This window comes from Glycine max, chromosome 1, assembly GCF_000004515.6.
Source record: "Glycine max cultivar Williams 82 chromosome 1, Glycine_max_v4.0, whole genome shotgun sequence".
Classification (NCBI taxonomy): domain Eukaryota; kingdom Viridiplantae; phylum Streptophyta; class Magnoliopsida; order Fabales; family Fabaceae; genus Glycine; species Glycine max.
The window spans coordinates 9,131,802-9,142,377 of record NC_016088.4 but is presented as its reverse complement, the minus strand read 5'-3'; the positions used below and the strand labels follow the sequence as shown (position 1 = coordinate 9,142,377).

Below are 10,576 nucleotides of genomic sequence, written 5' to 3'. Positions count from 1 at the left end.
CGGAGAACAAAGCAAGATGCACTAAACCAAAATTTAGTCAAAAATAACACAACATACTTAACTTATAAGTAAGAATTAAGTAAAAATAAGGGACTTTATTATCTCCAAAGAGCTAAGTACGAAAGAGGCCAAAAAGAGGATTCAATCTTGGAGCACCAATGAACAATTGCTTGTTGGCAAAGTCTATGAATACATTAGAGGTGTCAAGCCTACTGTTAGTCGGTGTTCTGTTATATGGAACCCAGCAATCCCCCCTAAGATGTCTTTCATTCTATGGTTTGCTAAAAGGAACCGACTGTTTATTCTTGACAAAGCTGCTTTTTTTAACAAGGGTTCCCTCTGCCCTTCATGTTCAAATGAAGCTGAATCAAATGCTCATTTGTTCTTTTCTTGCATGAAATCTCTCCAAGTTTGGGCTTACATTCGTGATTTGGCTCTTTTCCGCAGGCGTTTCACTTCTTTACAGCGCATTACTGACTCTTTAATTAGGGGCAGATCCACATCAGGTGTTCAAGGAAAATTTCGTTGTCTGGCTATAACAATTACAGTCTACTGCATCTGGCTGTCTAGGAACAAGCTGATTTTTGAAGATTATCAATTTTCTGTAATAGAAGTTATTAGCAAGATTAAGTTTCTTATGTATAGACAAGCGCACATGTTGCATTTGTTTTAACATCTTGATATAGGTCTTCTTGTATTAGGGAGGCTTTTGATTTTCTCTAGCTGCGGGGTATGCCCCGTTTATTGTTGTATCATTTTTTGTTTAACATAATTTATATTTTTTCCAAAAAAAAATTAAGTAAAAATAACTAGTCTTCCCAAACTGTCCAAACGGACAATTCAAGATTCAATACAACAATTAATACAAACTGTTTGTAGTAATCGTTGTATTCAATCTCAAACGGGGAACTATGGACTATGGTTCGTTCACAATGTACAAAAATGTAATATTAAACAATAGTCACATGTGAACAACAAATTTAATAATTAACGATGACATAAGTGTCAGAATGACATACATACCTCGATAGATTCTACTAACAAAAACTTAGGTTGCAATAATGCCGGTGATTATTAGATGAGTGTATGTTCAGTGAAACAACAAGTAGAAACCTTGTATCCTTAACCGACGATAGAGGGTTTAATAGTACCACCTACAACAATACACTATGTTTAACACCAAAGTAGGAGTACAATCGTGTAAACAAAATTTATTCAAACACACAAACGACATATGTATATGTCATCAACAAATACATGTTGATGAATGAACCGGTGCAGCAACAATGTCTTTCATATATCATTGACACAAGAGCGTGTAATTATTGGTTAACCAATTTTCATTCACATGGAAGTAATTTTGCTAAATTATTATTACCTAAACTTAAGAAAAGAAAATTGGCTATAAAACTACTGATTGCAGGTTTATTAATAACCTAATATGTATGTTAAATATGCTATTAAGACTTAAGAAGCAGCAGTCATCATCAATGAAAGCTCACAGGTAATTAATATTTTATATTTGGTTTTGATCTATAGGTGTAGGTTTATTTATATTTCTATTATTCTTTATAATTTATCCCTTCTTAAATTGCTTCAGAAATTTATTGTATATATCAAATATATTTTAATACAGTGATCATGCTGTAAATTCACAAGGCATGAGAGTATATAATTTCTGAGAAGTTGGTGCTGCAACTCTACTTGAAGGAGACATTGGAGCTAAGATGAAGGGGCAAGCATGGAAATATTTTAGGACTGATGACATGCCTTATGTGGATCAACTATTGCAGGCTTCTCCAGAAACAGATTACTAATTCTGCATTTGCTTGTCCCCATCTGAGAGCAATAACAGTATCTAAACGCACAAAAGTAGGCCCTTGTCAACTTTGGCATGTTCTTCTATCAGATAAGTTTCTGCTGCTATATTTTTTTTCTCATTTTATATGAGGTTATGGTTTTCCAGTTAATGTACCAAATGGGTGTAAGTCCAGTGAAGGGATGATTATTTAGCATAAGGTGATTACAGATTTTAAAACAAGTTCATAGATTTGAGGGAAAGAATACGGAGATAGAGATTAGTGCCATGCACTTTGATGGGATGGACTTTGTGGGTGTGGGTTGCTTATGAAGGTTCTATCTATAATTCACTGAAGGTTTATTGACATGACAAAGAGAATACGTAAGGATTCTTCCTTGCCGGAGGATGTAGAGAAAGTGAATAATAGCTCTGTTGAATTGGATACAAGGGAAGGAGTGAATGATGGTTTTCCTAGAGCTGGAGCTGGAGCAAATGATTCGCTTCTTCCTGGTCTTTTTTATGATCTTGCGCTGAATTGTCTTGCTTGGGCTAGTAGATCTGATTATGCTTCACTAGCATGTATAAATAAAAGGTACAACTTGCTGATTAGGAGTGGGTATCTATTTGAGTTGAGGAATAAGCCGGGGATTGTGGAGCTACAGCATTTGGTTTAGTTGGTTTGTGATCCAAGAGGGTGGGAGGTATTTAACCCCAAGAGAAATAGATGGATAACATTACCTAAGATACCTTGTCATGACTATTTTAATCATCCAGGCAAGGAGTCCTCGGCTGTGGGGAGTGAAATGCTGGTTTTTGGTCGGGAATTGATGGATTTTGCCATTTAGAAGTACAGCTTGATTTATTGCAATTGGGTGAAGATGTGGCAGTGTTGGTTCAATTGTTGTTTTTGCTGGTGGAACTAATAAATATGGAAATGTTCTTGAATCGGCAGAGTTGTATGACTCAAATTCAGGTACATGGGAACTATTGCCAAACATGCATACACCACGTACATTGTGCTCTGGTTTTTTTATGGATGGCAAATGCTATGTGATTGCTAGCATGTATCCACTTATTGTTTCATTGACTTGTGGGGATGAGTATGATGTTAAGACTAGAAATTGGCGGAAAATAGAGGGTATGTAACCATATGTTAACGGGGGTGCTCAAGCACCTCCACTTGTGGCAATTATGGATAACCAGTTGTATTATGATGAAGAACATCTAACCAACATGGTGAATAAATATGACAACGAAAGGCACACCTGGAGTGAATTGGGAAGGCTTCCAGTACGGGCTGATTCTTCTAATGGATGGGGCCTGGCTTTCAAGGGTTGTGGGGAGAAACTTCTGGTTATGAGTGGACAAAGGGGTCCAGAAGGTGAAGTTGTTGTGCTGAATTGATGGCGTCCTAGGACAGGGTTCAGGAATGGAACCATAGATTGGAAAGTACTTGGTGTGAAGGAGCATCTTCGAGTGTTTGTGTACAACTATGCTGTTATGGGATGGTCCGGTGAGATGCTTTTAGATTCACTTAGTAGAAGATTTGCTGGTATCTACAATCTGACTTCGCTTTCAGGGGTGCTTCCCTATTGATTCATCTCATTTACCAAGTTAATTGTCCCTCTCCCTTGATGAGAATTTGTGTTTCTTCTTTTGACATCTTATTTGGATGTGTTTGTCTCTTTCATGATCCATATTTTTTTATTTTCTTTTAAGATTACCTAGTAGGCTTAGACAGATATGTTCTGTTATCCTTTTCTTATCCAACTATATAAACCAATAAATCATATATTTTTATTTTTTTAATACTTAAATGCTTATTCTTTGCTTTAGTGTATGGTATATTGGTAAATCTGTCTAAATTCATGTCATGTGTATACCTAGTGGAATAGTGTTTGAGGGGGTACTCTACACTATGAAATTAAACCAAGTTTCTAAGTTTCTATGGGATATGGGTTGTTGCCGGTAAATAATGCACTAAGTTGAATGATGAAGATTGCTTCTCATGTTAGGCCAATAATGTTAGATTGCTGCCAAAAGTAAATGAGGTCCCCTCAGTTTTATGATGTCTTTGTACACATTGTCCATAGTTCCAGCTGTACTTTCCTTGATTGAGATACTGACACCTATCTTCCTGTATTTGTTTAGTTATACAAGTTGACCTACAAATGAATTGGCTTGCCAAAAGGATTATGTTGACTCTATGGATGAATTGTTGCAACCATTGGTTGATGAAGCAAAGTTGGTTGGTTACAGTTGTAGACGAGAATGGATCTCAGCAATGGTAACCTCTTTAACCACATACTTGGCAAAAGAAATTTTCCCTAGTTACATTAGTCAAGTAGATGAAGAGAGGGTTACAGGAATTCAGTCATCTGCTATAGTATCATGGCTACATCTCATTGATTTGACGATAGCTTTTGACAAAAGGATTAAGTCTTTGGTAGACCATTCTGGGATCACAAGTCTCCTATGATTTCTAATGCCTTTCTTCCCCATCTAGCATTTGTTATTGATCGATGCCAATCATTTCCTAGTGTATTTTTTAGGAAAAAATTTCTCAGATTTGCATGTATTCATATTATATGAAATTTTTTTGATTCCATACTTATCTGCTGCCAAGAAGCTGAAGGTTTGAATGCCTTAACCGATGATGAAAAAGTAATTAAAGTTACAATTTCTATCAATGCTGCTCATTACTTTGAATCTGTTCTAAAGGAATGGTCTGAGGATGTCTTTTTCCTTGAGATGGGAATGGATGAGGATGATCAACCAGAAATGGAAAACAATTCAAATAATTATGGTGAATTGTTGCCAGAGAGTTCCAAAAGGTTTATTTTTTATGATGAGATCAAAAAGTTAGAAGAGTTCAAAACACAATGGGTTGAAAAGATTTCCCTAGTCATTTTCAGAGGTTTTGATTGTCATTCTCGAGATTATGTGAATAACAAGAGGCAATGGCTAGAGGGTGAAGAAGGATGGACTATGTCAAAGACTCTAATAGAAGCCCTGGATTATCTTCAAAGCAAAATGTCAGTGGTAGAAGTAAGTTTGAATGGTAGGGATTTTGTTGGGATTTGGAGAAGTTTGGCAGCAGGAATTGATCGATTGATTTTTAATGGTATTCACATAAGCAAAGTAAAATCAAGTTTGAATAGAGACTAGCTTGAATAGAGGTGTAGAGATGAGATTACAACAGTAGGGAGGGATGCAGACCAGTTTAAAACTGATATGAGACTGAAAAGTACAGAACAAATAGAATCAAAATCATTACTAATGTATTGCTCCTCACACTGACTCTATATATATATAATTTTCCCGCTTATAATTTCAGAAAAAGGAAAATTTCTGACAACTTAAATCAAAAGCTTTATGTCTATCCACAATCAATTCAAACAACATGCAAGCAACCACAAAGTTTCATGTTTCATGGATATATTTCAATTTAGGCACACATAATTAAGTTTTCAAAACAAAAGGAAACATTAGTGAATTGACTTACTAGATATCAGAAGACGAAGAATGAGAAATGCCTGCATCCACAAGAGAAACAAATGTATATTATATCTTCTATTGAAGATGATATTAGATAATTTAAGGCTGCATCCACAAAAGGGTTGCATATGAATCAAACTCCAATTCATATCAAGAAAAAGGATAACATAGAAAACAACAACTAGAAGCAAATTTACTTTGCGTTCACTGCTGATTAAGGCTTTCACAAATAATTCATTTGAAAGGACATCCAATTTCTTTTGCTCCTCACCCTACAAAAAGGTACTTCAAATATGAGAAAACACCAAAGCTAAAATATAATAGGGTATATAGAAAAACAAATCATATGATTTTGTATTTAGATCATCCCAAAAATCTAATTCAAAAAGTGACGATTGTCCAACTTATATATATTGTTTTAGTCATAATACGAGTCAATGTGAAATCTCAAACAAAGAAGTTTATAGGACCGAGCATATGCAGATAACAACCTTATAATGGTTGACAAGCCTAATAACAATCTTAAGAATAGACTTTGATATCATATTAAAATTTGAGTTTGGACCTAACTCAGTTTAGACAAAAGTCATAATTGGCCCTACTTATAAACACTATTTTGTTCATGTTGGTTCTAGTTATAAAGTCTGCTACTCTTTGTCTGCACAAGATCAAAAAACAAGAAAAACACAGCAAAGCAATACACAGCAGAGCAAGAACCCAAAGATTTACGTGGTTCGGCAATGTGCCTACATCCATGGGAAAACGCAACTCATCATCATCACATTGATCATGAAATTACAAGTTCAATACAAGCAGCAGCTAGCTTTGATCTCTCTTGGTTTCTCTTTCAACAAAACCTCTCTCAATCACCTAGCTCACTACCTCCCTTTTGAACTCTCTGATTTCTGCAGTTTTTCAGCCTCTTTGTTTTTCAGCCACTCTCATCAAAAAAACCCCACACTGCATTACATGATCAAGAATATATATGTACACTCTAGCTATGTTTTGGTGCCAAAATCAATTCAGTTATAATAGCTTAAAACAGTTATGACAGCACCATTTTAAAGTCTTCTCACTTGCGTCATTTTTGTGATTTTGAGTCACACACCACAGTTCATATCAAGGACTATTTCCGAAATCAGAAATAGAGAACTCACTTTAACATTGGTCTCTCCAGCATAGGAGTTTCGCCAATCCCGCCTACGAATAAAAAGTGGTCATGAAAATATGTTCCGTGAAGAAAATGTCAAAACATGACAACATAACATATTAACATGGTTTTCCCTACCTAGTCCAGTGTTTATGATGGGATATAGTAGTGAAAAAAAATACCTTGTTAACAGCAGAACAAACGAATTTGCAGCCAAGAAGAATGTGACTAAGAAGGATGTTCAAATCCCACATGATTCGGGATACTTTGACTGTTCTTTCAGAACAAAGCCTGTGATAGTCATCAAATCTAGCTTTTAGTGTTGTTTTTTAATATTTGAGTCAAATACAAGGCCAAGCATAGCCGGGTTAGTTGGATAGATCATTGCACATGCATACTTCCAAATTATTAGCCTCGAAAGGAAAAGGAAGAAGGAACAAAAAAAAATACTCTCAATTAACTAACTAACCACATTATATATACAGCAAAAAAGAGTGTCTTGCATATAATTCCAATTATAGCTACCACCCTCTCATATCTCTTATCTATCTCTCTCTATAGATCTCGTACAAACAACACAATTTTAATTCAAACTTTTAGTCCTTAGTGGATGCAGGGCATCAAATCCTGTTTAGTACTAAAACAATCATGAGTACTTGCTCTTCTTTAACACTTAAGACATTTGTTTTGGGTTACTAAAATGAGATTCAAATATTTCTCACTGTTACTGACTTGCGATGTTCAATAATTACTATTTCCTTTTCTTCTTCTTCTTTGAGTGTTTGTCAACTACTAGTATTCTCAAATCTCATTATTTTTTTATTGTCATATGACAGAGGGCGAGCCCTGGTGCAGCGGTAAAGTTGTGCCTTGGTGACTTGTTGGTCATGGGTTCGAATCCGGAAACAGCCTCTTTGCATATGCAAGGGTAAGGCTGCGTACAACATCCCTCCCCCATACCTTCGCATAGCGAAGAGCCTCTGGGCAATGGGGTACGAAGTTTTTTATATGACAGAGGCTATCTGGTGAATCGTTACTAATACAATATAACAAATATACGGGACATTAAAGGAGCCCTTACACCCGAAGAACTAGAAAAGGTAAGCTTTTATTGGTAGCTTATTCAACCTAAACGGGACATTAAATGAACATTATATTATGCCTCAACTGCCATCAATATTTTTTACTAGACGGGACTTCCATCAATAGTTTTCTCAATTTTATCTTGCTGTAATTCTTCAATAATTACTCAGTAAACTACTTAGGAAGGAGATATACGGTTAGCTTGATGTTTGGAAATTGAAGGCTTTAAGGGTGAAGAAAAAAAGGGAGGGAGAGATCATGGATTTGAATTTCTCCCATTGACATTTTAATAAAACTAATAAACTAATATTTGTCAATAGAAAAAAAAAATCCTGCACAGCTGCACTGGAATCTTTTGAATACAATGTCACATAATAATCTTTTCATGCACTTAAGTTTGTCTTGGTGTGTATTTGGGGTCAACGGGGTTGGGGAGGATGCCCATGCATTCAACTAATCTTTAGATGTTTAGTAATATCAACAATGCTTAGGAGTTTATGCAATATGTGACACCCTCTACCCTTACAATTATAACTAACTAATTAAATAAATCATACAAAATTTAATTAAAAGATTATAAACACATAATAATAAAAGAAGGAAAAAAAAAACATGCAAAATTAATTAATAATTTTTCTTTTTAAACACATTTAATTTAATCAATTCAAAAGAATAAAGGTTCACATCCACTTAGTGAAAACATAATAGAATATTATTTTTTTTAATAAAAGATAAGATTATCCCGGCTCAAAACAAGGATGTCCACTCTAAATAAATAATAAAAAGAAACTAAAGTAGAAAAGTATAACACAATTATATCATTCAGTAAATCATAATCCCTATCACAGACTAAGTCTCTCCATCTCTAGCATGTGACTCATCATATGAAGGCTCACCTGAAACAAAGTGGCAATCAGCCTAAACACAAATACACACCTGGAGTGAGTTATCACATTCGTATATAATAAAACATTAGAGCATGTGAAACATATAATACTTAAAGCTGAATTTATATAAATAACATTACTGCACAAAATCGCACACATTATTCACACCCATTCAAGTTTACACACTCCATAAAATAACATCAACCACAATTGTTAACTCAATGAAATTCAAACACAAGCGTTATGCAACAATTGTACTAAGACTCAAGCCTATATGCAATTTGGTACCATGTCAGTGAAAAACAACACTGGGGCGCTTAGGAGTACATGACAAAGCACACCACACAATGGGTATACTCGGTCACTCTCACTAAGTAACATCATAAGGTGACCAGTCAGGGTTACTCTGTTTTGCGAGAATGCCCCAACCACATGGGATCAACATGGGCTTAAAGGAGCACTCAAACCGAGTATCTTTAGCCCCAAGGCCTAGACTCCGAAGAATCCGTTTGGGCCTCACCTTCCTCATTCAGGTCCAACCCCTAAAATATTTTTTTTATTTGCACGCAGACACTGTTTATGAGTTATATAATACCCACGACCTTACTCTTATATTTCAAACATATTTAACAAATTGCGCTATAGTTTAACCCTTCAGGATCCTAACTAGGAATCCTACAATTTTCTTTAACACTGCGCATAAAAGTTCTCTCAAGGTACACACTGGTCGGGTTACTGTATAACTCATAACTCACATGACAAGTAATATCACTACAAATATCAATCACACACTCATTCACAACCATGTTTCATGTCTACAGTTTAACATTTCACACTCTAACTAATTACAAAATATACTCAACAATTAGATAACAATGTATCATAATAATAATAACATACAATATTTAACTTCAAGGCTTATAAACAAGTAACTATAAAATACACGTAAAATATATATATAAGTATATTATATTCAAAATATATAACAAAATATATATTAACGTAAACGTAAACGTACATATTATATATAACATATAAAAAGTATTAAATATATATTAATATAAAGTAATCACAATAATATCAAATATATTATTAAGTAAATACAAATTATATATAACAATAAAATATATACTCATATTGATTTCTATGAACAACATGTATACCTATATTTTAAATATATTTCAACTAAGTTGCCAACATCAAGAAAATGTCTAATTACAATGTGAATACAACTTTAGTTAATTTCTTTAAATGATTTTAGCCAATTCAATTATCCAACAATCCCTACACCTATGAATTTCATGACAAGAAATCACCCACGTGAAATAAAATATACAGTTTGTAAAAACAACAGTATCAATATATATGTACACGTATACACTGCGGTGTAAAAATAATTATCTGGACACAATATACATTAGCACAAGAACAAGATTGAAAGGCCAACATATCTGGTATAAACAAAATCACCACCACACAATTTTTATGCTAATTATAAAGAATTCTAATTCCTAAGGTACGCACCTAACACAGAAACACATCAATCCTACAACAAACTCGCAACAGAACACATCAATTCTACAACAAACTCGCAACAGAACACCAATTGGTTCATCAAACACACTCAATCCGCGATTAAACATGAAAACATAATTAAATTCATAAACACCCCAAAATAACCCAAAAATTGATCCTCTAGGGATCCCTACACATGTTCATTCTAATCCCCAAGCGTGAGTAACTCATCCCTTACCTCGAGGTAGTCGCTTAAATGTTCTCTGTTAGCAATGGTGGCGTCTCTGGTGCTCTCTAGAGCTCCTCCTCTGATTACTCTGTTAGGGTTCTTGTGCGTCAGAAAAGAAGAAAGGAACAGAATGTGTTTTCCAAAAAGCTGCTCTAGGTTAACATTTGGCTTATATAGTGGGAATTTATGACCTAATAATTTTTATTTTATTTTTTCTTATTTATTTATGTATTAATTTATTAATTTATTATTTTCTTATTTACTTATTAAAGTTACGGCTGTTACACAATACAAACTTTTAAAAAGCACTTTCTTATTAGTTGATCTGTAATCTACCATTCAAAGAATGCTTATTGATTTTGCAGGTAATAAGGTTCATGTAAAATTCGATAATTATATGATTTTGATATAAT

The 10,576-nt window shown here is 34.3% G+C and overlaps 1 pseudogene; it reads left to right on the top strand.

Annotated features, from left to right (window-relative positions):
* The first annotated feature begins 1,654 nt into the window (after nt 1-1,654).
* On the top strand, nt 1,655-5,083 carry LOC100798436 (F-box/kelch-repeat protein At5g60570-like; annotated as a pseudogene).
* Nucleotides 5,084-10,576: the final 5,493 nt, after the last annotated feature.